The following is a 27,325-nucleotide window of genomic DNA, read 5'->3' as shown; positions in this document are numbered from 1 at the left end:
GAGACGCGATGCGCAGCGCAGTAAACCTTATCCACTCTGCATCGGCTGGTGTTTACATCACTGAGGTGGCTGTGGGGTGAGACCAGGCCAGCTGCAACAGCAGCTGGCTGTTTTATAAACTACACACAGGAAATGCAGGCAGCAATGAAGAGGTTTTCCATTGTTAATCTGCAGAATGACATGGTTGAAGAACCTCTCAAAATAAACAAATACACATGTTCAGTCACATGCTGCCCGACATGCACCAGTCCCTCGCACACTGTACCTCACACACTCACACATACACTCCTGCTCTAACACACACACACACACACACTCTCCCTCACTCACACTGTCCTGCACACCCTCACGCGCGCCCACACACTCTCCCACGCGCGCACGCACGCTCACTTTCCCATGCGCACGCACGCTCACACTCTCCCATACTCACTCTCCCTCAAACACACACTCTGACACACTCGCACACTCCCTCACTCGAACACGTACTCACACTCTCCCTCGCGCGTGCTTGCACACTCACTCTCCCTCACACACTCTGACACACACTCAAAATCTCCCTCTCTTGCACATGCACTCACACTCTCCCATGCGTGTGCACACTCTCTCCCACACACACACTCTCCTACACATGCATACACACATTCACACTCTCCCACACGTGCACATACACTTTCACACTCTCCCACACTCACTCTCCCTCAAACACACACTCTCACTCACCCACGTGTGCACAGACTCGCAATATCTCACGTGCATGCGCGCGCACACTCACACTCTCGCTCTAACACACCCACACACACTCTACCACTCTCCCTCACACACACACACACTCTCCCAATCTGCCTCCCTCACACGCACACTCTCTCCCTCACACTATACTGCACACCCTCACGCCCGCCCACTTTCCCATGCGCACACTCACACACTCTCCCACACATGCACAATCATTCTCCCTCAAACACACACTCTGACACACACTCGCACTCTCCCTCACTCACACTCGTGCACACACTCACACTCTCCCTCGCACACATGCAGTGAACTCACTCTCCCACGCGTGCACACACACATTCACACTCTCCCACGCGCACACACATTCACACTCTCTCACACTCACTCTCCCTCAAACACACACTCTCACTCACACTCTCCCGTGTGTGCACTCGCAATCTCTCACACACATGTGCATGCGCACACTTACACATACACTCTTGCTCTAACACACACACACACTCTACAATTCTCCCTCATACACAAACACTCTCCCTCTCTCTCTCTCTCCCTGACACACATACACACTCACACTATCCTGCACACCCTCATTCACGCTCACTCTACGCCGCACGCGCACGCATGCTCACACTCTCCCACACTCACTCTCCCTCAAACACTCTCACTCGCACTCTCCTGTGTGTGCACACTCACACATACACTTTGGCTCTAACACACACACACACACTCTATCACTCTCCCTCACACAAACACTCTCCCTCTCTCTCTCCCTCGCACACATACACACTCACACTATCCTGCACACCCTCATTCACGCTCACTCTACGCCGCGCACGCACGCATGCTCACACTCTCCCACACTCACTCTCCCTCAAACTCACTTTCCCGCATGTGCACAGACTCGCAATCTCTCACGCGCATGCGTGCGCACACACTCACACATACACTCTCGCTCTAACACACACACACACACGCTCTCTCTCTCTCTCTCCCTCACACACATGCACTATCCCACTGTGTCTAAGCCTTTCAATATTCAATAGGTTTCAATGATATTCCCCCTCGTTCTTCTGAACTTCAGTGAGTACAGGCCCCAAGCCATCAAATGCTCCTGAGATAATTACTCTCTCATTGTAGGGATAATTCTCATGAACTACTCTGAACCCTCTCCAATGACAACACATACTTTCTTCGATAAAGGTCCCAAACTGCTCACAATACTCTGAGTGCAGTCTGACCAATACCTTGTGAAGCCTCAGCATTATGTCTTTGCTTTTCTGTGCTAAGATCACCAGGATCTCTGCCCCATCAAACTGTGAGCCAGACTGCTCTTCAAACACCCTCTTCCTCATATTGTCATGGTCAAAGACATAGAGTCTGATCTCACTGATATGGGAGATGAGAGTGCAAGCTTGTGTAGGAGACCCTCTTCACAGTTCTTTTGAATTTCAGAGGGGACACCATTTTCTCTGAAGCTCTGCTGGTGATCTTCCCATCGTGGGATCAGAGAGCACGACAGCACAGAAGCTGACCCTGCAGCCCTCTAGTTTGAGCTGAACAGTTACTCTGCCTTGTCCTCTGACAATGCTCCACGTAGGTGTGCTCAGCAGTGGGGAGGGCTGTACCTGTGACACACTGCGCCGTATCCACCACTTTTTGTCGGATTTTCCATTCAAGAGCATTGGTGTTTCCATACCAGGCTGTGCTGCAACCAGTCAATATACTCTCCACCACAGATTAATGGAAGTTTGTCAAAGTTTTAGATGATATGCCAAATCTTTGCAAACTTCTAAGAAAGTAGAGACGGGGTGTGGGTTAATCACACCCTGTCACATGTTGCTCCTCAGACAGTCTCTATAATTGTGCCAGCGTAGATTTGCCTGCAATGAAAACCAGCAGCCAGGCTGCTGAGGCTTTATAAGACCATAAGGCACAGGATCCGAAATAGGCTATTTGGCCCATCGAGTCTGCTACACCACAGCTAATTTATTATCCCTCTCAACCCCAATCCTACACCTTTTCCCCATCAGAAATTGGTCAAACTTGAAGTATTGTGAGCAGTTTTGGGCCCCTTATCTTATAAAGGATGTGCTGCCATTGGAGAGGGTCCAGACTAGGTACACAGGAATGAAAAGGTTAACACATGAAAAGCATTTGATGGCTCTGAACCTGTACTCGCTGGGGTTTAGAAGAATGTGAAGGAACTACCAAATCTTAAAGGCCTGCTCTGGATGGGGAAGGGATATATATCCATTTCTAATAGGAAGGGGATATTTCTCTTCAAGGGATATTTCTAATAATGGGAAGGTCTAGGACCAGAGGGCACAACCTCAGAATAGGACATCCCTTTAGAAGAGAGATGAAAGGAATTTTGGAGAAACTGTGGAATTCATAGTCTCAGACAGCTCTGGAAGCCAATCATTGTGGACATTTAAAGCGGAAGTTGGCAAGTTCTTGATGAGTAAAGGTGTCAAATGTTACTGGGAGAAGGCAGGAGAATGGGTCTGAGATGGATAATAAATCAGCCATGATGGACTGGTAAACTGACTCGATGGGCTGAATGGCCTAATGCTGTTCCTATGCCTTATTGTTTTATAGACTTTTGGTAGAAGATCTTCCAGATGTTGGCTCCCTCAGGTGTTAAACTCCTTTTAACACCTGAAACTTTGTTCACCTCTGACCTGTCATTTTCATTTTTCCTACAACCCCCTTGAGATCTCCACGCTCCTCTGTTCCTCAATTCTGTCACTCCGCCACTGACCGCTATGCCTTCCGCTAACCTGTCGAACTCCCTCTGTGAGCACCTGTCCTTTCTGATACAGGCTTGACTCAGGTGGCGATTCCCTCTCCACATCTGAAACGCTCCTCGAATCCTATCCTATCCGGCACATGGTCTCAACACTTCCTCAGACCAAACCCAGCAGATACTGGAAATCTGAAACAAAGCAATCAGCACATCTTGCGCAAATGCAAAACAACAAAACCCAAATAATAATAATAATTTTTAAATAAGTAAATAATACTGAAAATGAGTTGTGGAGTCCTTGGAAGTGAGTCCGTAGAGTCAGAATAAGGTTTAATACCGCTGGCCTTTGTCATGAAACTTGTTTTGCAGCAACAGCACGTTGCAATACATAAAAATAAAAACTATAAATTACTATATATATATATATACACACACACACAGACACACATATACATACACACCTGTTTTATATAATATAAATTAAATAAGTAGTGCAAAAAGAGATTTAAAAATTGTCCATTCAGGAATCTGATGACGGTGGGGAAGAAGCTGGTCCTGAAACATTGAGTGTGTGTCTTCAGGCTCCTGTATCTCCTCCCTGGAGTCTGGTCCATAAATGTGAAGACAAGCTTTTTGATGTACCTCAGATCATGTGACAACAATAACCCAATTCTCATTCCAATCTCACAATAGCACCAGTTCACCTCCCACTGGCAGCCACCCCAAGTTGCTCCTTCAATTATCCTTTCTAGAGGCAAGACCTTTCCATAGATTATCAAGGTGTTGGGTCAAAGTGAAAGTGAGCAGCCTTAACGCAGTCAGACTCCAGGTACACATCGGGTACTGAAACTCACACACAGGGTTATGAAACAGGAAAATACCATGTGTACAACTTCATAACAAAAATTATGACTTTACATTAATACATCATTTGATTTGATTATAAATAATTCTTATTAGCTTTCTTGCTAAATTTTGTCCTTTAGGGAAAATAACATACATAATTGTGCAGAGACAAGTCATGCTGGTGTGGCAGCTGCTGACATTGCTGCATATCCTTCTATACCTATTGCTGAAATCATGCATGTCACTCAAATATGCTCAACCTGAATGGTGATCATGGCAAGATATTGCGTAGAATCATATTGTTCAGGTTCTGGCTTTGTTGTTACACAAGGCAAAACAAATGATTACCTATAATTCCATTTCATCAGTACTCAATTACATTCCTTAACTACACCATACCCAAATCAGTGCTTTATCTGGCCCAGGAGTGTGGTGGAATGAGAGAAAGGAATTGTAACATGGTGGTTAGTCTAATGCTATTACAGTGTCAGCTGCAAGATTGGGGTTCAACTTCTGCCACTCTCTGCAAGGAGTTGTACATTCTCCACATGATAGCACAGGTTTCTTCCAGGTGCTCCAATTTCCTGCCACATTCCAAAGACGAGGTTAGGCTAGGTAAATTGTGGGTATGCTTTGTTGAGACTGGAAGTTTGGGCATACTTGCAGGCTGCCCAGCACAGTTCTCACTGAATTGATTTGATTTGACCCAAAGGACACATTTACCATACCAGATCTAGTACTAGGTAATGAACCGGGTCAGGTCATAGATCTCTCAGTGGGTGAGCATCTGGGGGACAGTGACCACTGCTCCCTGGCCTTTAGCATTATCATAGAAAAGGATAGAATCAGACAGGACAGGAAAATTTTTAATTGGGGAAGGGCAAATTATGAGGCTATAAGGCTAGAACTTGCAGGTGTGAATTGGGATGATGTTTTTGCAGGGAAATGTACTATGGACATGTGGTCGATGTTTAGAGATCTCCTGCAGGATGTTAGGGATAAATTTGTCCCGGTGAGGAAGATAAAGAGTGGTAGGGTGAAGGAACCATGGGTGACAAGTGAGGTGGAAAATCTAGTCAGGTGGAAGAAGGCAGCATACTTGAGGTTTAGGAAGCAAGGATCAGATGGGTCTATTAAGAAATATAGGGAAGCAAGAAAGGAGCTTAAGAAGGGGCTGAGAAGAGCAAGAAGGGGGCATGAGAAGGCCTTGGCGAGTAGGGTAAAGGAAAATCCCAAGGCATTCTTCAATTATGTGAAGAAAAAAAGGATGACAGGAGTGAAGGTAGGACCAATTAGAGATAAAGGTGGGAAGATGTGCCTGGAGGCTGTGGAAGTGAGCGAGGTCCTCAATGAATACTTCTCTTCGGTATTCACCAATGAGAGGGAACTTGATGGTGGTGAGGACAATACGAGTGAGGTTGATATTCTGGAGCATATTGATATTAAGGGAGAGGAGGTGTTGGAGTTGTTAAAATACATTAGGATGGATAAGTCCCCGGGGCCTGACGGAATATTCCCCAGGCTACTCCACGAGGTGAGGGAAGAGATTACTGAGCCTCTGGCTAGGATCTTTATGTTCTCGTTGTCCGCGGGAATGGTACCGGAGGATTGGAGGGAGGCGAATGTTGTCCCCTTGTTCAAAAAAGGTAGTAGGGATAGTCCAGGTAATTATAGACCAGTGAGCCTTACATCTGTGGTGGGAAAGCTGTTGGAGAAGATTCTTAGAGATAGGATCTATGGGCATTTAGAGAACCATGGTCTGATCAGGAACAGTCAGCATGGCTTTGTGAAGGGCAGATCGTGTCTAACAAGCCTGATAGAGTTCTTTGAGGAGGTGACCAGGCATATAGATGAGGGTAGTGCAGTGAATGTGATCTATATGGATTTTAATAAGGCATTTGACAAGGTTCTACACGGTAGGCGTATTCAGAAAGTCAGAAGGCATGGGATCCAGGGAAGTTTGGCCAGGTGGATTCAGAATTGGCTTGCCTGCAGAAGGCAGAGGGTCGTGGTGGAGAGAGTACATTCAGATTGGAGGATTGTGACTAGTGGTGTCCCACAAGGATCTGTTCTGGGACGCCTACTTTCCATGATTTTTATTAACGACCTGGATGTGGGGGTAGAAGGGTGGGTTGGCAAGTTTGCAGACGACACAAAGGTTGGTGGTGTTGTAGATAGTGTAGAGGATTGTCAAAGATTGCAGAGAGACATTGATAGGATGCAGAAGTGGGCTGAGAAGTGGCAGATGGAGTTCAACCTGGAGAAGTGCGAGGTGGTACACTTTGAAAGGACAAACTCCAAGGCAGAGTACAAAGTAAATGGCAGGATACTTGGTAGTGTGGAGAAGCAGAGGGATCTGGGGGTACATGTCCACAGATCCCTGAAAGTTGCCTCACAGGTAGATAGGGTAGTTAAGAAAGCTTATGGGATGTTAACTTTCATAAGTCAAGGGATAGAGTTTGAGAGTCACGATTTAATGATACAGCTCTATAAAACTCTGGTTAGGTCACACTTGGAGTACTGTGTCCAGTTCTGGTCGCCTCACTATAGGAAGGATGTGGAAGCATTGGAAAGGGTACAGAGGAGATTTACCAGGATGCTGCCTGGTTTAGAGAGTATGCATTATGATCAGAGATTAAGGGAGCTCAGGCTTTACTCTTTGGAGAGAAGGAGGATGAGAGGAGACATGATAGAGGTGTACAAGATAATAAGAGGAATAGACAGAGTGGACAGCCAGCGCCTCTTCCCCAGGGCACCACTGCTCAATACAAGAGGACATGGCTTTAAGGTAAGGGGTGGGAAGTTCAAGGGGGATATTAGAGGAAGGTTTTTTACTCAGAGAGTGGTTGGTGCGTGGAATGCACTGCCTGAGTCAGTGGTGGAGGCAGATACACTAGTGAAGTTTAAGAGACTACTAGACAGGTATATGGAGGAATTTAAGGTGGGGGGGGGGTTATATGGGAGGCAGGGTTTGAGGGTCGGCACAACATTGTGGGTTGAAGGGCCTGTAATGTGCTGTACTATTCTGTGTTCTATTTCACTGTATGTTTTGATATACGTGACAAATAAAGCTAACCTTTAATCAGATGTCTTCTGCTTAAAAGTTATGTCATTGTACACAACTGTCAGACTCTTGCCACTGCTGCCACCTTCTTTATCTCCCCCCATCCCATCTTGTTCTGATCTTACAGTCCTGAGCAAGGGAGTCATATGAGAAGCAGAGAAATTGGGAGGGAGTTTCACAGTCAGATGAAATCTTGGCTCCAAATTGCCCCTGCTCGAGGAGATAATCCTTCATGTGGATTATACGGTACAACAGGATTTGGTGAGGGAACTTAACTGAAAAGCCCCTGCCTGGAGGACAACATGTCACATCCTGTGTGGTACATGGATGGGAGGGGTATGGAGGGCTAAGGTCCAAGTGAAAATCAACAGGACGAGACAGATTAATAGTTTGGCATGGACTACATGGGCCAAAGGGCCTGTTTCTGTGCTGTAGTGCTCTCTGATTCAAGTAACTCATGCTGGTGTTGATCATGGGAAGATATTGATTGATGTTTCCCGCTTAAAAATTTCAGCCTTATCTTGTGTTGTGAGCTGAGTGAAACAGTTCAAATGAACTTTGTAAACTTTACAAACACAACAAATTCAACAGTAAAGTACAAGTACAAAGTAAACTCGGGGTTTCTGCAGCTAATATCTCACCAGTTGTGTCCCACTGTGTGGCCTGAAGCAGAGATCTGATGCAATGAGTTAACCGTGGATGCAACGGGTAGTGCCAGCAATCACCGTTGTCGGTAAGGAGTTGCACACTCTCCCCATGACGGCATGGGTTCCCTCCCACATTACACGGTGTGCCGGTCAGCGTGAGTGAGTTGTGCCCATGCTACGTTGGTGCCGGAAGCACGGCGACACTTGCAGGCCACTCCCAGCATCCCCTTGGACCGTGTTGGTCGTTGGCACACTTCACCGTACATTTCGGTGTACACGTGACACATAAGATCATCTTTGTCTCTTTGTATTAGCTTCTCAATGCAGCTCCCTGCCTACTGAGGACCAAACTGGTCAGAATGTTGTGTGTGTTCAGTTATTTATCGGGGTGCTGTGAGGAACAGGCCCCTCTGACCCTGTGAGTTACCCCACTCAGCAATCCCTATTAGACCCGAGCCTAATCATGAGACCATTTACAATGGCCAATTAACCTACCAAATGGTACGTCTTTGGACTGTGGCCGGAAGCCAGAGCCCCCGGAGGAAACCCACGCGATCACAGGGAGAACGTACAAACTCCTTACCGACAGTGGTGGGCCTCCCACCTGCTCTGGCAAAATGGTGACAGGCCACCATTAGTACCGAGCATCAGTCTGAAGAGTTTAGGGTCCCGTGACTGTGGAGTGAGGCTGAGCTGCACAAGTGTACTTGGAGCAGAAACGACAGCTGCTTCAGCAAGGTGTCACGAGTCAGGAATTACACAGAATTTGCAACAGCCCACTATGCCTTCTGCTTCCCAGCCCTGCCTTGGTCAGGGAATCAGCCATCGGTGGGGGATATGGAGTGCACGTGGATGTAGGGAGCTTTCTGCAGCACCGGTTCTCCCTGTTAATTATTAGTGTTGGTGTTCAGCTTCACATTCCTCACATTGTTCATTGAAATATACTGTCCGTGAAACACATCACTCGCGTCAACAACCTGAGGATGTGCTGGGGGCAGCCCACAAATGTGGCCTCACATTCCGGCGCCAACCTAGCATGCCACCGTGCTCAGCAGAGACGCACACACGCACCTCCAATCTCCCGGCCTCCAATCTCGAGTCCTTGACCCCGGCCTCTCAGTCATCGGGTCTCCAATGCTAAGGACCAGACTGTGCAGTCAGTTAGTTGGTTTGCACTGGTTCTCTCTTTTCCCCTCTCCTATCGCACAGAAGTCTGCAAGCACGTCCCACCAGGCACAAGAACAGCTTCATCCTGCCGTTATCAGACTTGATATTGACAGCAGCCCCAGCACAGGACCGAGAATTAGACTGGGCTTGTATACTCTGGAATTTAGAAGGATGAGAGGGGATCTTATTGAAAAATTTAAGATTATTAAGGGATTGGACACGCTGCAGGCTGGAAGCATGTTCCCGCTGATGGGTGAGTCCAGAACCAGAGGCCACAGTTTAAGAATAAGGGGTAGGCCATTTAGAGCAGAGTTGAGGAAAAACTTTTTCACCCAGAGAGTGGTGGATGTATGGAATGCTCTGCCCCAGAAGGCTGTGGAGGCCAAGTCTCTGGATGCTTTCAAGAAAGAGATGGATAGAGCTCTTAAAGATAGTGGAATCAAAGGTTATGGGGATAAGGCAGGAACTGGATATTGATAGTGGATGATCAGCCATGATCACCGTGAATGGTGGTGCTGGCTTGAAGGGATGAATAGCCTACTCCTGCACCTATTGTCTATTGATTCTTCCTGAAGAACATCCTGTGTTGCGGTGATGAAGAAAACCTTGAGCCTGTCCGTACATCGTTTGGCCTTGGCCTGTCCATCAAGACAGCCTTCTCCCACAGTCATCAGTGTCTCTGATGGCTGCCTGGATGGGCAGGCCAAGGCCAAACGATGTCCTGAGGTCTGCAATTCAGTTGACCGGTCACTTCTACATGCCCAGTAATCGAAGCTGTGTTTATTGTCACATGCACAAGTGTATGTAATGGGCTGCAACCAGTGTGTTATCCACTGAATGAGCATCTCCCGGGGCAAATGCTGGGGAAAAGTTAGCTGTCACTTACCCCATGGACTTTGGATGGGACCAGCCTTCATTGAGATCTGAAGCCATCTGGTCGAGTTGCCAGATGCCAGCAAGGTGCCTGAAAAAGTGATGAATGGAACAAAGGAGCAGGTTGTGGGCCTGCAGAGTTGGTGCTGGAGTGTGTGGTGACACTTACGAGCTGCTCCCAGCATGACTGGAAGTTGTGTTGGTTGTCAATGCAAACGACACATTTCACTGTCTGCTTTGATAAATAAATCTGAATGTATAATTCTACTGAGACTGGCCGATGACATTTAGGAGGAGCCACTGTCTGTGAGGGCTTTGCACGTTCTCACTGTGACCACGTAGGTTTCTTCCGGGTATCCCAGATTCCTCCCACATTCCAAAGATGTGCAGGTTTGGGTTAGTAAGTTGTGGGCTCGTAACAACATTTGCAGGCTGCCGCCAATACATCCTCGGACTGTGCTGGTTGTTGACACAAGCAATTAATCAATGCTGTATGTCTCAATGTAATGTTGAAAGGTCTAGACAGGGTAGATGTGAAAAGGATGTTTCTCATGGTGGGGGAGTGTAGGACAAAAGGGCATAGACTCAGGATAGAGGGGCGTACATTTAGAACAGAGATGGGAGAAATTTCTTTAGCCAGAGGCTGGTGAATTTGTGGAATTTATTACCACAGGTAGCTGTAGAGGCCGGGTCATTGGGTGTATTTAAGGCAGAGCTTGATAGGTTCTTGATTGGCCATGGCAGCAAAAGTTACAGGGAGAAGACCAGGGAGCGGGGCTGAGGAGGGGTAAAAAGAATCAGCCATGCTTGAATGCTGGAGCAGACTCGATGGGCCAAATGGCCTAATTCTGCTCCCTTGTCTTATGGTCTCATGTGACAAAGGTCAAGCCCTGAAAGGGAGGATTGTGCTTAAGTGCCCAGCCCAGTTTTGCATTTGGAGAAATGTTATCAGTTAGTAATGCTGGTGTGACATAGTCTGGGTGGAATCAAAATTGGATCACAGAAGAGCAGAAATACTAACAAGATGGCATCACCCAGGCCAGTGTGTGTGGCGAGAAAGAGAGAGAAATGGCAAAAGGGACCAGCAAGGATTGAGGTCCCTGACGTGTGTGAGTTAACCAAGGACCCTCCAGCTCTTGGTGACAAGAGATTTCACCAAGCAACACAAGGCAGTCTTTCTCCAACTCAGAGAACCAAACTTTCATGTTACGGCCATGAGTTATGTTTCCCTACACTTTTCAGACTGGTTGCTACACTTAGAGTCAGAATCATCACTGACATTTCAAAGTTCAAAGTTTGTGAAATACATCTTGAAATTTGTGTTGTAGCAGCACAGTGTAACAAGTAAGAATCACTATAAATTACGGTAAGAATATATATGCCCATGCCTATAAAAAGTATTCACCCCCCCCCCGGAAGTTTTCATGTTTTATTGTTTTACAACATTGAATCACGGTGGATTTAATTTGGCCTTTTGACATGGATCAACAGAAAAGAACTCTTTCATGTCAAAATAGAAACAAATTTCTACAAATTGGTCTAAATTTATTACAATTATTAAACACAAAGTAATTGATTGCATAATCACTCACCCCCTTCAAGTCAGTATTTAGTAGATGCACCTTTGGCAGCAATTACAGCCTTGAGTCTGTGGTCTCTATCAGTTTTGCGATCCGGACACAGAAATTTTTCCACATTATGGAGCTAAGAAAAATAGAGGACTGTGGGTAACCCTAGGTAATTTCTAAAGTACGTACATGTTCAGCACAGCATTGTGGGCTGAAGGGCCTGTATTGTGTTGTAGCTTTTCTATGTTCCTATTCTTTACAAAACTGCTCAAGCTCTGTCAGGTTGCATGGGGATCGTGGGTGAACAGCCTTTTTCAAGTTCAGCCACAAATTCTCAATTAGATTGAAGTCTGGACTCTGACTTGGCCACTCCAGCATATGACTTTTTGTGGTTTTTAAAGCCATTCCTGTGTAGCTTTGGTTTTATGCTTGAGGTCATTGTCTTGCTGGAAAACAAATCTCTCAAGTCACTGTTCTCATGCAGATAGCATCAGGTTTTCCTCCAGACTTTCCCTGTACTTTGCTGCATTTATTTTATTCTCTGTCTTCACAAGCCTTCCAGGACCTGCTGCAGTCAAGCATCCCCACAGCATGATGCAGCCACCACCATGCTTCATGGTAGGGATGGTGTGTTTTTGCTGATGTGAGGTGTTTGGCTTACACCAAACAGTGTTTATTCCGATGGCCCAAAAGCTCAATTTTGGTATCTTCAGATCATAGAACCTTCTTCCAGCTGACTTCAGAGTTTCCCACATGCCTTCTGGTAAACTCCAGCTGAGATTTCATCTGAGTTCATTTCAGCAATGGCTTTCCCTTTGCCTCTCTCCCATAGATCTTCAGAGATTTTGACAGCTGGGAATTTGGAAGTGCTCATCCTACTGCTGTCAGACTGGTTGCTGCTTTCGACTGCGTTGTGCTTTGAACCATGCTGTGGGGTGTGAAGGGTGCGTCCTCCTTTCATCTTATGGCCTTGCCACCAGATAATTCAGGAGTTGGGATGTTATGTTGAAGTTGTATAAGATGTTGGTGAGGCCTAATTTACACTGATGTGAGCAGTTCTGGTCACCTACCTACAGGAGAGATATCATTAAGATTGAGAGAGTACAGAGAATTTTCACAAGGATGTCGCTGGGATTTAAAAATCTGAGTTACAGGGAAAGATTGAACAGGTTAGGACTTTATTCCTTGGAGCCTAAGAGAAGGAGGGGAGATTTGATAGAGGTTTACAAAGTTATGAGTGAGGGGTACAGATACAGTTAAAGCAAGCAGGCTTTTTCCATTGTAAGGTGGGACTAGAACTAGAGGTCATAGGTTAAGGGTGAAAGTTAAAATATTTCAGAGGAACTGAGGGGGAGCTTCTTCACTCAGAGAGTGGTGAGAGTGTGGATCGAGCTGCCAGTGGAAGAGGTGAATTGCAACCCTTAGAGAAGTTTGGATAAGTACATAGTTGGGAGAGTACGAGGCTATAGTCCAGGTGCGAGTCCATGGGACTAGGTAGGATAAGAGTTTGGCAACTCACCACAGTCAGCTGAAACTGGCCATCTTTAGTTGGTGATGGGCCATAGCACTGAATTGGAGACACACATTAGATGGGCTGAAGGTCCTGTTTCTGTGATGTTCCTGCAGGCATACTCGGTGACTATGATTCACCCAGCCTGTCAGTAAAAGAATGAGAACTGAAATTTCAAATGGTTGCAGAAAGCACTGGCTCATGGAGTCAGCCCAGAGAGACTGCCTGTGAAAGCACAATGCCCTCATTGAATTCGACATGGCCTACAGTCACACCACATTCTCTTCCAGTCTCAGCAGCTGGCTTGAATCTATCATTCTGCAGTTCATTACAGTGGCCAAACCAAGGGCAAAACACAACAAAAGGAACAGGCAGCTCAGCTCCTGTCCATTTGGAAAGCCCTGTCCCATCTGCACTGTGGCTCTGCGTCCGGGTTGGAGGGCAAGTTACAGCTTCAAAGTCAAAGTTCAAAGTAGTTGTTATTATCAGAGTACATATACGTCACCAGATACAACCCTGAGATTCTATCAGAGTACATATACGTCACCAGATACAACCCTGAGATTCTATCAGAGTACATATACGTCACCAGATACAACCCTGAGATTCTATCAGAGTACATATACGTCACCAGATACAACCCTGAGATTCTATCAGAGTACATATATGTCACCATATACAACCCTGAGATTCTATCAGAGTACATATACGTCACCAGATACAACCCTGAGATTCTATCAGAGTACATATACGTCACCAGATACAACCCTGAGATTCTATCAGAGTACATATACGTCACCATATACAACCCTGAGATTCTATCAGAGTACATATACGTCACCATATACAACCCTGAGATTCTATCAGAGTACATATACGTCACCATATACAACCCTGAGATTCTATCAGAGTACATATACGTCACCAGATACAACCCTGAGATTCTATCAGAGTACATATACGTCACCATATACAACCCTGAGATTCTATCAGAGTACATATACGTCACCATATACAACCCTGAGATTCTATCAGTACATATACATCACCATATACAACCCTGAGATTCTATCAGTACATATACATCACCATATACAACCCTGAGATTCTATCAGAGTACATATACGTCACCAGATACAACCCTGAGATTCTATCAGAGTACATATACGTCACCATATACAACCCTGAGATTCTATCAGAGTACATATACGTCACCATATACAACCCTGAGATTCTATCAGAGTACATATACGTCACCATATACAACCCTGAGATTCTATCAGTACATATACATCACCATATACAACCCTGAGATTCTATCAGAGTACATATACGTCACCATATACAACCCTGAGATTCTATCAGAGTACATATACGTCACCATATACAACCCTGAGATTCTATCAGAGTACATATACGTCACCATATACAACCCTGAGATTCATCTTCCTCTGGGCAGACTCAGCAAGTGTATAGAATAGTAACTATAACAGGATCAATGAAAGATCAACCAGAGTGCAGAAGACAACCAACTGGGCAAATGCAGATATAAAGAAATAGCAATAAATAACAAGAGCATGAGGTAATGAAAAGAGTCCTTGAGACTGAGTCCACTGGTTGTGCGAACATTTCAATGATGGGGCAAGTGAAGTTACCCCATTCAGTTCAAGAGCCTGATGGAGGGGTAGTAACTGTTCCTGAAGCTGCTGTTGTGAGTCCTGAGGCTCTTGTACCTTCTTCCTGATGGCAACCACAAGCAGAGAGCAGGTCCTGGGTGAGGGGATCCCCGATGATGGATGCTGCTTCCCTGCGACAACGTTTCATGGCTGGCAGGGTTTTGTCCTCCTAGTGACGTACTGAGTCAAATTCACTACCTTTGGTAGAATATTCCATACAAAGGCATTGGAGTTTCCATCACTACACATCTTTAGAAGTTTGTCTAAGTCTTAGATGTCATGCAGACTCCTAAGGTAGTAGAGTTGCTGCTGATTTCTTCGCAACTGCACCTGCCTGCTGGTTCCAGGGCAGGTCCCCTGTAACACCTGGGAATTGAAAGTTGCTGACCTTCTCCAACTCTGATCTTCTGATGAGACTGGCTCATGGGCTGGTTTCCCTCCCCTGAAGTCTACAGTCAGCTCCTTGGTCTTGCTGACATTGAGAGAGAGGTTGTTGTTACGACACCACTCAGACAAAATTTCAGTCTCCCTCCTGTGTGCTGATTCATCACCCCCTTTGATACGGCCCACAACAGTGGAGTCATCAGTGAACTTGGATATGGTGTTGGAGCTGTGCTTAGCCACACAGTCATTGGTGTAGAGCAGGGGGTGAAGCACACATCCTCGTGCTGTCCCTCCACCCTGGGTGATGAAGTACTTCCTGTACTCACCTCCAGTAACCTGGATGTAATTTGAAGGCAGTGTTTCCCTGTTCTGGACTCTCCCCACCAGAGGGAATTGCTTCTCTGTAGGGGCTCAATTAAATCCTGTAACATTTTAAACATCCTGATCACTCTAATCTTCTAAGTACAAAGGAATTCAACCCATGCTCAGACTTTAACTCCTTCAGTCTCACTATCAGCCAGATGAACAAATGTAGGGTTCTCTCTGAGAAGAGCCCCTCCATGCTGCCATATAGACCCTAAGACCATAAGACATAGTCCATTTGGAAGACAAGAGAAAGGGGTTGGGAGGGAAAATAAATGAGCCACGATCGAATGGCGGGGCAGATTCGATGGGCCGAATGGCCAGATTCAGCTCCTATGTCTTATGGTCTTGTGGGCTGAAATTACCTGCTCTGTTCTTTAGGTCCTGTGTCGTTCTTGAAGGGCTGGCCACACGGCCTTGGGGTCCCAGTGTCTCACCAGGTCCTGCCTTCTCCTCCATCCCAAGGGGCCTGGCCTTCACAGATCATGGTTCTCCACAGGACACCATGGTGGGCTCCTCTCTAGTGACTTTTCAGAAGACAGAACCTGTGGCCAGATTGGGCCAGCATTTGGAGAACACACACCAGCCTTTAGTGAGAAGTGGGTGGTGGAATGGGTGAGCTGTTTCGAGTTTCTGGGTGTCAGTCTCGAAGGATCTATCCTGGGCCCAACATATTGATGCAGTCTCGAAAGGCACATCAGCCTTAGGAGCTTGAGAAGATTTTGTATGTCATTAAGGACTCCAGAAGATCTTTAATTCTGAACCTATGTCTTGTGGCCTTATGTTCAAGCCCCTGTGTAACAGCATGGTAACAACTGCTTCCTTATTTTCCAACTCTCTTCAAATAAAAGCAATGTTTTTTTCTATTTTGCCTGCTGGTTTCAATGATTTCGCACGGATTTAGTCACTTGGATGAGCCAATTTCCTCTTGATGAAACCGTCACTCTGTTTGTTAGGTGAAATCACCAAACCCTGCCTCAGAGAGTTGGTGAGGTGCCTGCCTTCTGAAAAAAAATCACAATTTGAACTGAATCAACAGGCGTCATACGACTATGAGATGTGAAGACTCAAGATTATTTATCATGCGTACATCAAAACAGACAGTGAAATGCATTGTTTGTGTTAGGCAAATAAGACACCCGAGGGTGTGCTGGGAGCAGACTGAAAACGTCCTCACACGTTCCATACCCAAAAGCAACACAACACATAACAAGCTACAAAACAACAACAGAAAAATAAGGTATAGGAGCAGAATGAGGCCATTCAGCCTATCAACTCTGTTTTGCCATTCTATCATGGTTGATTTATTTTCTCTCTCAACACCAAAGTAAATTCATTATCAAAGTTCATACAGTATATGTCCCTATATACTACTCTGAGATTCATTTTCTTGCGAGCATTCACAATAGATACAAAGAAACACAAAAGGAAAAACTACACACAAAGATAGACAAACAAGCAATCTGGAATCTTTTGCCTTACTAATCATTCCAATCCAAACATATGTCTTTGGAATTTGGGAGGAAACCCGAGCACGTGGTCACAGGGAAAGCATACAAATTCTTTACAGACCTTGGCAGGAATTGAACACCGATCAGTGAATGCTGATGCTGTAAAATGTGACGCTAACTCCTTCACGACTGTGTGCCCTTTAAAGCTTGTTGGGATCTTTGTGTGCACCGGTTCAATGCCATGCTTCCCGAGTCATACCATCACCAGATTTCAAGTATCTGAAATGTTTTGGGGTAGCTGTAGGCTGTGAAAGTGGTGATACCACATCAGGCACTGCGCACTTGATGACATCACCTCTTCTACCGCTCCCAGCAGGGCTTTCCTGATCTGCCAAAACTGCCCTACCCACTCCTGAGGTTAAAGAACATCTCACAGAGCCTTCCTACATGTAAATCAGGAGGCAAATTACTGCAGGCAGTAGAAATAGATTTACTTGATTTAAAAATATCAGAGAGAGAGAGAACAAATCATAGACACAAGAGGTACTGCAGATGCTAGAAATCTCATGCAACACACACAAAATGGTGCAGGAACTCAGTAGGTCAGGCAACATCTATGGAGAGGAATAAAGGAAAGGAAATTGCTTTTTAAACTCACGAGAGAGCAGAGGCCATCAGCTTTTTGCTGTTGATGTTTCTGTAGCAGGCAATTTCTTTTTTACAAGGTCAAGTTGCTAGCTCGACGCTCGACCCAGCACGGATGGAAAGCCTGCCTGGGGAGCCAGCTGGTTTCGAACTCAGGAGCCTTCGCTCCGAAGTCCGGCGCTGATGCCGTGACACCACCAGCCGGCAGCATGCAGAGGAATAAACAGTCAATATTTCAGGCTGACCTCTCTATTACCTTCCCTTTCTCCCATGGTCTGCTCTCCTCCCCTATCAGATTTCTTCTTCTTCAGCCCATTACCTCTTCCACCCCTCACCTCTTCCATCCATCCACCCTCCCCCTCACCTGGTCTCACCTGTCACCTGCCAGCTTGTATCCCTTCCCTTCCTCCCACATTTTTATTCTGGCTTCTTCCCCTTCCTTTCCAGTCCTGATGAAGGCCTGAAATGTTGACTGTTTATCCCCTCTGTGGACGCTGCCTGACTTGTTGCGTTCCTCCAGCATCTTATGTGTGTTACTTGAAAAGAGAAAGACCTGTTTGACAAACTGCTGTCACGTGATCACCCCTGTGGCAATATCCCCAACGCTCAGTGAGCTGGGTTCAATTTCAAGTTCTGCCTGAAGTCAGTTCAGCCTCCAGTCCTTGCTGGTTTTCAGATTCCATCTCGCATTTTGCATCCTACCATAAACTAGTCACCATACAACCTCAACCCCACCACACCCGGCAGCCCTCTCCCTCAACCACCAACCCTCAGTTCCAAGTCCCCTCCCTTCAGGGTTAAAGGAACCAAGCTCAGTCCTTCCGCAATGAACTAAACACCCTACCAGCCAGGCTGGGGCTTTTTAAAGAGGCAATAGGTCATCTGTGATTGGCTATGAACGTGTTTGCCAAAGTGGTGATATTGAAGCAAGTCAGAACAGATTACTGGATTAACCACTTGTTTGTGATAGCAGTTTCCATATTAATATGTGGTCAATTTGCCTTTAAGGACAAGGAACAGTGTATTAATAATTGCTTACATCAGGGGGTTTGCTGTGAATTCACTTTTTCCACTTACAGTTACCAGGAGACTTGTTTGGGGCTGACTTTTCTTACTAAACGCACATGCTTTTAATCAGGGGAAGTTTCTAAAAAAAACTGTGTGGACTTCTCAGTCAGGGGGACGAGACACCACACTCAAAACAAAACCCAGGCTGTGCAGTCACGTGCCCCTGCTAACTGAAAGGAGTGCCTGCCCTTTGCCAGAGCCTGGATCGCACCCAGCAGAAGAAAAGCAGGTGGCAGAACCAAAGCCTCACTGTTGTTTCTTGCTCGCCTCGGGCTTGGTAACTCCAAACAAAGTTTACTTTAGAGCCCATGACTCAGTCTGGTGAGTTCCAAAATCCCCTCACGCCCACTCCAAGGTTCAAGCCCAGTCACAGTCATTTCCTGCCCGGCTTGTCCCAGGTACACACTTTGCATTTTCTGTTATAGGAAAAATCTTTTTAAATTAGAATGAGTGCAGAAAAGATTTCCTAGACTTGAGGGTATTAATTACAAGGAGAGGTTGTATTGTCTAGGATTTTATTTCCTGGAATTTGAGGGACTGAGGGTGATCTGATGGAGCTGTTTGAAATCACGAGGGGTATAGTCAAGATGAAGGCACTTCTTGCGGGGGGGGGAGCTAAAAAAGAGGGCATAAGATCAAAGGTGAGGGATTTAAAAGAGGCATCACAAACACAAGCAGATGCTGGGAATCCAGAGCAACACACACAAAATGCTGGAGAACTCAGCAGGTCAGACAGCATCTATGGAGAAGAATAAAAAGTCAACATTTTGGGCCGAGACCCTTCACCATTAACTTCTTTTCACTCAGAGGGCGATGAACTCCCAGAAATAGTGGTCGGGGAGCATGTTGGCAATGTTGAAAAGCCATCTAGATAAATACTGTACATGAATAGAAGAGGGCTGATCAGCCTAAAGTGAGCAGACAGGACCAGCTCAATGAACATGGATGAGTTGAACTGACGGACCTGTTTCCATGCTCTCTGACTCTCAGGATTAAACAGGCACCACAGTAACGTAGCAGTTTACGCAATGTTTTTACAGCTTTGGGCATTCCAGAGTTCAAAGTTCAATTCTGGTAAAGAGTCGTATGTTCTCTGTGTGAACCGTATCAGTTCCCCCGGGTTCTCCAGTCTCCCCCACATTCCAAACATGGATAATTGGTCATTGTAAATTGTCCTGTGATTAGACTAGGGTTCAGTAGGTGGGTTGCTGGGCAGCACGGCCCAATGGGCCAAAAGTGCCAGCTCTGCTCTGTATCTCTAAACAAATAATCTATATGAGTAATAAACTTGCGTCTGATTCAGTAGCACCAAGAGAGGGAACACTGCTTCTTCCTGATCAGGGATGTAGGAACTGAAACCATACACTGTATCAGTGGAGAAGCCGGCACATGTCAAAATGAAACCTTCCTCTGCACTATCCTTCCACGATTGCCTCACTCTGAGAGTCATACTATGTTGACAGATCTTGGCATTCAACATAGTTTTTATTACGAAGTGCTTCAACTTAAGGCCATACCTCCAGAAGAATCCCTATTTAACAGGAATGGCAGAGCTGCTTTTGGAAAGGATGTGATTTCAGGTCCCCTGAAAGAGACCGACTACCAGTGCAATACTGACAGAAGGCTGTATCGGCCGAGGTTTTGTGTTTTGGGCAAGACACCAGAATCAAGTTTATTATCACTGACATATAGAAACATAGAAAACCTACAGCACAATACAGGCCCTTTGGCCCACAAAGTTGTGCTGAACATGTCCCTACCTTAAAAATTACTGGGGTTGCCCATAGACCTCTATTTTTTTAAGCTCCATGTACCTATCCAGGAGTCTCTTAAAAGACCCTAGTGTATCTGCCTCCACCGCTGTTAGCCCATTCCACGCCCTCACCACTTTCTGTGTAAAAAACTTACCCCTGACATTTCCTCTGTACCATATGTTATGAAATTTGTTGTTTTGAGGCTGCAATACAGTTCATGACATAAAAATATTGTAAGTTACAATGACAAATAGATTGATAGATAAGCAGTGCGAAAAAGAGAGCAGAACAGTGGATTAGTGTTCTTGGGTTCATGGACCATTCAGAAATCAGATGGCAGCAAGGAAGAAGCTCTTCCCAAAACACTGAGTGTGCATCTTCAGGCTCCAGCGAGAAGAGGGCATGTCCCAGATGGCGAGGGTCCTTCACAAAGGATGCCGCCTTCTTGAGGCAACATCTTTTGAAGATGTCTTTGATCGTGGGCTGGCTAGTGCCCACAATGGAGCTGGCAGAGCCTACAGCTCTGTGGAGCCTCTCAATCCTGGGCATTGGAGACCCCCCTGCCCATACCAAGCAATGATGCAACTGGTCAGAATGCTCTCCTCAGTACATCTATTGATACTTGCTAGTCATTGGTGACTTACCAAATCTTCTCAAATTCCTAATGCAGTAGAGCTGCTGGTGTGCCTTCCTGGTGATTGCATCACTGTGACAGGCCCAGGGTGGACCCTTTGAGATGCTCCATTGATGCCCATCCTTTCCATGTCTGAAGGCAATGTAATATTTTCAGAAGGCTATTTCTACTGTTCTCTCTGGAATCCTCATCCCTCCATTAACATTGTTGAAGCATCCAGCTACTATCACAAAACTGTTTGAAGAAACTTGCTGTGAATTTTCTTCAAAGAAAACTCTATGTAAATATCTCACAAGCTGATAGGGTAGTTAAGAAAGCCGATGATGTGTTGGCCTTCATTAGTCGGGGGATTGAGTTCAAGAGGTAATGTTGCAGAGTTATAAAACTCTGGTTAGACCACACCTGGAGTATTGTGTTCGGTTCTGGTTGCCTCATTATAGGAAGGATGAGGCAGCTTCAGAGAGGGTGCAGAGGAGATTTACCAGGATTAGAGAGCATGTCTTATGAGGGTAGGCTGGGTGAGCTAGGGCTGTTCTTTTGAGAGGTGACTTTATAGAGCTGTACAAGATGATAAGAGGCAGAGATAGAGTGGACGGTCAGAGATTTTTTTTTCCCCAGGGCAGACATGACTATTTTGAGAAGCATGATTTTCAGGTGATAGTTGGAAAGTATAGCAGGGATATCAGAGGTGGGTTTTTTTGCATGGAGCCCACAGCCAGGGGTGGTGGTAGAGGCAGATACATTAGGGACATGTAAGAAACCCTAAGATGGGCACATGAACAATAGAAACATGGAGGGTTATGTAGGCGGAAAGGTTAAGTGAGTTAAAAGGTCAACACAATATTGTGGGCAGAAGGCCCTGTACTGTTCTATATTTGCTGGCTACACATTCAGATATTGCATTAATATTTACCTTTTTCATTCTTTTTTTTTGCATTTTCCCCTTATTCTCTTTCCATGACCTTTCCACACCCTGGTCTTTATGGTTAGCTGGGAAAATGGAATTGGGAGGTGTGGTGCAGAGCAGGCCGAGGAATCTGGTCCATGATTTCTCCCTCACCGGGTGGACTGAAATGCTCGGCTTGCAGCAAAGGTTTGGGCGCAAAAACACACCTGTTCTGCTAGACCCTGTATACACTATATACAGTGCATGTATATATAACTGCAGACTGAGACTGGAGAACTTATCAAATGTCTGCCGGCAGAGAAAAGGCAAAAGAATGATTCTTGGCAGACAAAAGCCCGTTTGAACTTGTGAAGAAATGACTTTAAACAGGCCAGCAGGTGTTTTTTTTACATCTTAAACACAGCATGGTCGCTGTAAATTGGAAAGGGTGCAGGTGCAGACTGGCCTGTGTCTCACCCCACAGTGTCGGTGGCACAATGTGGCAAACTTCATCAAAGTCCACAGCCAACGTTCTGTCAGCCAATGAGGAGCAGCCCAGTGAGATTCAGGTTCGGGTTGAATTATTTATCACATGTAACATTAAAACAAACCACAGTATGTTTCATTTGCTTTAATAACCAACGCAACCTAAGGATGGCGGGGGGATCTCACTGAAAGCTTTTGAATGTTGAAAGGTCTAAATAGAGTGGATATGAAGAGGGTGTTTCCTCTGGGACAGTCCAGAACATCCATTTAGAACAAAGGAGAGGAGGAATTTCTTCAGCCAAAGGATGGTGAATCTGTGGAATTCATTGCCACAGAGGCCAAGTCATTGGATATACTTGAAGCGGAGGGTAATGAATCAGAGCGTCAAAGGTTAGGAGGAGAATGGGATTGGGAGGGATAATAAACCAGCCATGATGGAAGGGCAGAACAGAATCAATGGGCCCTAATGGACTCAATCTGCTCCCATGTCTGATGATGTACCGGGGGCAGCCTGCCAGTGACACCACACATGCTGGCTCTAACCTAGCGTGCCCGCAATGCTCAGCGGAACAACAGGAATGAAACAACAACAACAGCCAAACAAACCCGATCCAGCCCCTCACACACAGCCCTCCAAACTCCGGGACAGGCGGTCTCCGTGCCCCCAGCCTCCCAATCAACCTTCTGCCTTTGATGTTTGGTATTGACCCAACAATGGGACCCTGAACTATTCATTGATTTGGAGATACAGCACGGTAACAGGCCCTATTGGCCTAATGAGCCTGCACTACCCAATCACACCAATATGGCTGATTAAGCCTACCAACCCGCATGTCTCTGGAACGTAGGGAGAGACCCACGCGGTCACAGGGAGAACGTACAGTACAAACTCCGTACAGTCAGCAGTGGGAAATAACCTGGGTCACTGGCACTGCAATAGAGTTCCGCTAACTGCCACCCCACCCCCGGCCTTGAATCCCAGACTCGCCGACTTGCCCACCCAGTGGTCAGAGCCAGAGCAAGTGGTCTATTTTGTAACAAATGAAGTCTGGACATTCAGCAGAGCCTGCTTGAATAGCTCATATGTTCTGTCCGGGGAGACGAGTTAAATGTTTCCTCACCAGAGCAAACTGTCTACAGAGTCTATTTAAAATATCTCAGCCCCCGGAACTCCTCCGTCTCACTGTTATAAACCCCACAGAGTGTCAATTTGAAAAATCACTCACAGGGGGCGGCAGCAATGGCTCTTCACAAAACAGTGCTATTTACCCAGTAGATGCAGTGACTGGAGGTTTCCAATAAACACCAGATTTCTCCCCTGCCATCTGGCTCCTGGGGTATGTTTTGGCAGAGTGCCTTTACATTCCCAGCAACAAATAATAAGAACATAATTCAAAGCTGCTTGAGAACATAAGACCATAAGACATAAGAGCAAATTAGGTCAGTCAGCCCATCGAGTCTGTTCTACCATTTGATCATGCCTGATTTATTTTCCCTCTCAACCCATTCTCCTGCTTTCTCCCCATAATCGTTGATGCTCTTTCTAAACAAGAACCTATCAACCTCAGTTCCAAATATATGCAATGACTTGGCCTCCGTGAGAATGAATTCCACAGATTCCTGCCTTCTCCCTGTAACCTTTGACACCCCTACAGATCAAGAACCTGTCAACCTCTGCTTTAAATATACCCAAAGACTTGGACTCTACAGCTGTCTGTGGCAATGAGTTCCTCAGATTCACCTCTCTCTACATTTCTGTTCTAAAAGGACATCCTTGTATTCTGAGGATGTGCTTCTGGTCCTAGGCTCTTCCACTATTGGAAACATCCTCTCCACATTCTATCTAGGTCTTTCAATATCAGGTAGGTTTCAATTACATTTCCTTCATTCTTCTAAACTCCAGCGAGTACAGACCCAGAGCCATCAAACACTCCTTTCTTTCCTCTGGACCTTCTCCAATACCAGCACATCCTTTCGAAGATATGAGGCTTAAAACCGCTGGAGGAATCTAGAAAGTGGAACAGCATCTGTGGGAGAAAAGTTTCAGGTTGAAACCCTGCCTCAGGACACCCTTAAAATCTCCAGGTCTGCTTGACCTCCAGTTGGCAGCCCAATTGCTGTCTAACGCACCCCCACCACCCATTTGATAGGCCCTGGTGGTTTCCCTGATAGGCTCTACCCCCTCCTTCTCCCCACTGAACAACTCAGTGAAGGAACAAAGAGAGGAGGGGGTGAAGTCTTCCACTCGTTGTGAAGGAATGACCCCACCCCCACCCCCCACATCTCACATTCCCAGAGGGTATGTGCCCAAGGGGGGTAGCGGTATGAATAAACAGCAACTGTGGTGCAGTGATACAGTCATAGAGAGAGAGAACTTGGAAACAGAGCCTTCCTCCCGCCTCTCAGTCATCCATTTACATGACAGCGTAGTGTACAGTAACCACGTTTCCTTCCTTCCATTTCTCATCAAAGATAAAGATCGGGTATATTTGCCAAACATACATCAAAACTTCGAAACATACAGTGAAATGCGCCATTTCCATCAACGGCCAACACAGTCCGAAGACGTGCTGGGGACAGCCCACAAATGTCGCCACGCTACCAGCACCAACACTGCGTGCCCACAGCTCACTGATCCTAACCCAGACATCTTTGAGTTGTGGGTGGAGACCAGGGCACCCGCAGGTGGAGTGTTTCTTCACCATAGTGTCGTGAAGAGCTGGGACTCACTCACTTGGGGTACCAGCAAGCCTAATGGTCACTTAAAAAGGGGCCACGGCAGGTGGATAGACCTTAGAATACAGTCAACCATGATCTTAATGTGAACTCAACATTCTAAATCACCTCCTTCTCTTTATCTGCAAAATGTACGTCTCACACGTCTGAGAGTCCGGGAGTCCGGGGCCAAGTGGTGGCAGCCTGTCCTGGAGTTGGAGGCCTCAGCCATTAAGATGGGTGACCCCAGCCATTGTCATTACTCGTCAGAGATTGTCAGTGTGGTGTCAGTGGTCGCATAACCAGGACTTGTGAAGTGCACCAGCCGCTCGTACCACCATTCACCACCTGCTTACGTGACCCTGACTGGGGAGCTTTAGCAGTTGCTACACCTTGCCCAAGGGTGACTTGCAGGCTAGCAGAGGGAAGGAGTGCCTTATACCTCCTTTGGTATCTCCACGTGACAAGTAAAGCTGATCTTTTAAAAATCTGTCTATTTATTTTATTTAGAGGTACAGCGTGGAACAGGCCCTTCAGGCACAATGAGCTGCACTACCCAGCAACCCCCCTAATTAACCCTCGCCTAATCACAGGACAATCTACAACGGCCATTTCATCTACTAGCTGGTACGTCTTCGGAAGCCGGAGGAAACCCACGCGGCCATGGGGAGAACGTACAGACGGCGCTGGAATTGAGCTCCAAATTCTGATGCCTTGAGCTGTATTAGTGCCACACTAACTGCTACACTACCGTGCCACCTATGCTGTTTGGTTACCGGGCCCGCTCCCGGCAGCGCCGCAGCCTCGCACCCTCCTTCTGCTTCTTGCTGTCTCCAGTGTCGGAGCCAGTCTCTGAATGGAAGTAATTGAGACGGCTGAGGGAAAATAAAGTGGTTGGAAGAAGGTGTGTTCAGTTTTGTTGTTATTGCCTGCTGCAGTGCAGGGTTTTCCACAGCCTGGTTTATGAGTGACATAAACCTGAATGTTTTTCACCACAAGCTGCTGAATGGAAGAAGTTGGATATTTCCAGAGGCCCGGCCAGGTTGGGAGGAGGTGGGGGCGGTGGAATGTGTAATCGTTAACTCTGGAAGCACTAAACTGCTGCTGCTAAATACCATCTGTGCCTGAGCAAGCAGCAGTCTTGACTCCAAGCCAGAGAGCAGGATCTCCAAGCCCACTCCCGGGATTTGAGCATGTAATCCAGGAGCGGCACTGGAACATTGGCAGATTACTGCTCTAAAAGCAAGTCTGTTCTCCGGGGGAAGGCAAAACGATCCCACAGAACAATTCAAGTCAGAATTAAAAATATTAAATGCTGCCCATCAAGACCATGAGTACATATTGGGCAACAAGGCTTGTGCTTCATTCACTTCGGACTTGTAAAGAGTTTTGAACCTTTTCAAACATCAGCAAAACCAAAGACGTGATTACTGACTACAGGTGGAAGAAACGGTGGTGTTATGGGTGAGGGGGAGGGTTTCCCTTTAGGGGATTGGATTTGGAGAAGGTCAGTAACTTTAAATTCCTTGGTGTTATCATACCAGAGGACCTGCCCTGGGACCAGCATGTAAGTGTCATTATAAAAAAGGCATGACTCACCTCTACTTTCTTAGAAGTTTGCGCAGATTCAGCAAGTCATCAAAAACTGACTAACTTCAATAGATGCACAGCGGAAAGCATCCTGACTGGTTGCATCATGGCCTGGTATGGAAATACTAATGTTCAGGAATAGAAAAGCCAACAAAGAGTCGCGGATACAGCCTGCCCCACCATCGAGCCCACACTGTCTTCTTACTGCTGCCATTGGGGAGGAGATATAGCAGCCTTAGGCCTCACAGCACCAGGTTCAGAAACAGTTATTAATCTTCAAAAAATCAGACTTCTGAACCAGCATGGCTGACTTCACTCACCTCAACTCTGAACTGATTCCACAACCTACAGACTCACTTTCAAGAACTCTACAACTCACGTTCTCAGTTTGTTTATTGTGCTGTATTTGTAGTTTGTCTTGTTTTGTGCATTGGCCGTCGATCTTTGTGTGTGGTTTTTCACTGATTCTATTGTACTTTTGTTCTGCTGTAAATGCCTGCAAGAAAATAAATCTTAAGGT

The 27,325-nt window shown here is 46.2% G+C and overlaps 1 long non-coding RNA gene across 1 annotated transcript in view; it reads right to left on the bottom strand.

Annotated features, from left to right (window-relative positions):
* LOC134358955 (uncharacterized) overlaps window positions 1–17,325 on the bottom strand; it is a 39,482-nt gene extending 22,157 nt beyond the window's left edge. The window contains exon 1 of the long non-coding RNA XR_010020982.1: window positions 17,149–17,325. This is a non-coding gene — a long non-coding RNA (uncharacterized LOC134358955). The remainder of the gene's footprint in view (window positions 1–17,148) is intronic.
* Between the last annotated feature and the right edge of the window lie 10,000 nt (window positions 17,326–27,325).

Source organism: Mobula hypostoma, chromosome 2, assembly GCF_963921235.1.
Source record: "Mobula hypostoma chromosome 2, sMobHyp1.1, whole genome shotgun sequence".
Taxonomy (NCBI): Eukaryota; Metazoa; Chordata; class Chondrichthyes; order Myliobatiformes; family Myliobatidae; genus Mobula; species Mobula hypostoma.
The sequence above is the reverse complement of the archived record's forward strand: the minus strand, read 5'-3'. Positions and strand labels throughout refer to the sequence as shown.